Raw genomic sequence first — 2,547 nt, forward strand, 5'->3', positions numbered from 1 at the left:
GCCCATTTCTTACGTGTACATTTTGCTTCTTGTTTGGAGTTTTTCCAGTTCTATATATGTATGTTCTGGCTATCAATCTTTTGTCATAGTCAGAGTTTTCAATGTTTCCTGCCATTCCGTCCATTGTATCTTCACTCTGTTGATTACTTTGTTGTGAAGATGTATCTTAATTTGATATGCTCAAATTTGTATATTTTATTTTTGTTACTTGTGCTTTTGGAATCTTATGCAAACTGTTGTCTCTGCTAATGTTTTACAGTTTCTCATATGTTTACTTAGGTTTTGGGTTTTTTTTTTTAACATACATAATTTTATTACAAAATTTTTTTTAAAAAAACAACACAGAATGCAACATCCTAACAAAAAATCCAAATTTACAAATGATACTAATTCCTACAACTTTGCTGCGCTACCATACACAAGTCAAGAAATTAAAGAAACCATTAAATATTTAGGAACATTCAACATCAGAAGCTTTAAAATCTAACTGTATGTAGTAGCCCCTCAAAAAGCTACAACCTGCATTTTTTAAAAAAAGTATTTTCTCTACAAAGAATCTTATCAGCTATACAAAAATCTGTACAGTTTTTTTATACTGAAGCTAATATTGAGCTGCACTTGAATTCACATTCTTAGCAAAACAACTGCCTGAGCACACACGCACACTCCACACTCATCATTACAGGATAGCCATTTATTCTTCATCTTCATCCTCTTCCTCATCATCTTCATCTTCTTCTTCTTCCTCTTCTTCCTCCACATCTTCAGGTTCATTCTTCTTGTTTGAGCCTGTGGGCCTACCAGGGCCCTTCTTTCCCGCTTCACTTTTGCCCTTGGCACGGTATGCAGCAATATCCTTTTCATATTTCTCCTTTAGCTTAGCTGCTTTCTGTTCATATGGTTGTTTATCTTTGGCTGAGTGTTCAGACCGCATCTCACCCAATTTTTTTGCAGTGTCCCCAATGGACAGGCCAGGGTGTTCACTTTTGATCTTTGGGCGATGTTCAGAGCAAAAGAGAAAGAAGGCAGATGGTGGTCTTTTAGGAGCATTGGGATCCTTTTTCTTTCCCTTCTTATCACCCTTGGGAGGAACGTAATTTTTCATCTCCCTGTCATAACGAGCTTTTTCACTTTTTGCCATATCTTCAAACTTGGACTTTTCCTTTGCAGACATGGTCTTCCATCTCTCCGAGCATTTCTTAGAGAATTCTGCGAAATTGACCGAAGAGTCAGGGTGTTTCTTCTTGTGCTCTTCCCGGCACGTCTGCACAAAGAAGGCATAGGAGGACATTTTGCCCCTTGGCTTGTTGGGGTCTCCTTTACCCATGACGACGGAACGGCGGCCACCTGGTGTGAGTTGTTCCTCAGACTCCCGCAGAGCGGCCAGATCCGACGGCATTGCTTCCTTCCCTCAGCTCCGGCATGAACTCAGGATGTGAGGGCGATCTGGCTGCGACATCTGTCACCCCATTGATCGCCAGGGTTGATTCGGCTGATCTGGCTGGCTAGGCGGGTGTCCCCTTCCTCCCTCACCACTCCATGTGCGTCCCTCCTGAAGCTGCGTGCTGGGTCGAAGAGGACGACCTTCCCCGCTAGAGGAGGACCGGTCTTCGGTCAAGGGTATACGAGTAGCTGCGCTCCCCTGCTAGAACCTCAAAACAAGCTCTCAAGGTTTTGGTTTTATATTTAGACTTTTAATTAACCTTGAGTTGCTTTTACATAGTGTATGAGGTGTTGGGGTATCTTTTCAGGCTTCTACATATGGATAATCACTTTCCTTTAAACCATTTGCTAAGGGGATTCTTCTTTCTCCTGTTTGTTTTCTTTCCTTTATTAAATAGGGGTTGGCTGTAGAAAAGTCAGTTTATTTCAGCTGCCTATTTTTTCCATTGAACTATGTGTCTGTTTTTCCAACAGTGCTAACACTGCTTCTATTTTTTTTAAGATTTCTTTATTTGAAAGGCCAGATGCTTCTTCCAAGTCTCTCATGTGGGTGCCAGCACCCAAGAACATGGTCCATCTTCCACCAATTTCCCAGGTACATTAGTAGGGAGCTGGATTGGAAGTGGAGAACCTGGTCTTCGAGCAACAACATATGGGATACATGCACAGCAGGACAAGGCATTAACCTACTACACCACAGCATCAAACCCTTCCTTATTTACTTCTGCTGTGATCTTTCATTATTCACTTTTCTACTGCCCCACAACTTGACTCATTCCTGTTTTTTTTTTTTTTTTCTGGGTCCTAGAGGATGGTAGTAGGTTGCTTCTGGGATATCTTTTTTATGTTAGTAGGTACTTGGTAATCTAAAATCATAGTTTTTACTTTCTATATTTCTCTGTTAATCACGAGGACCTTCTAGATGACAGCAGAAAATGCTAGCAGAAATGAGGATATATTAATTTGCTAAGAAAATACCACAGAGAATATGATTTAAATCATGGAATTTTACTTCTCAGAGTTGTAGAGCTTGAAAATATCAGATCAAGGTGCTAATAGGCTCGATTTTTCCAGAAGCCCTTCTCTGATGTGACAGACACATCT

General features: G+C 40.6%; 1 pseudogene; it reads right to left on the reverse strand.

Moving 5' to 3' along the window:
- Window positions 1-413: 413 nt before the first annotated feature.
- Window positions 414-1,975, reverse strand: LOC138848084 (high mobility group protein B2 pseudogene; annotated as a pseudogene).
- Window positions 1,976-2,547: the final 572 nt, after the last annotated feature.

The sequence above is a fragment of the Oryctolagus cuniculus genome, unplaced genomic scaffold (genome assembly GCF_964237555.1).
Source record: "Oryctolagus cuniculus unplaced genomic scaffold, mOryCun1.1 SCAFFOLD_153, whole genome shotgun sequence".
NCBI lineage: Eukaryota > Metazoa > Chordata > Mammalia > Lagomorpha > Leporidae > Oryctolagus > Oryctolagus cuniculus.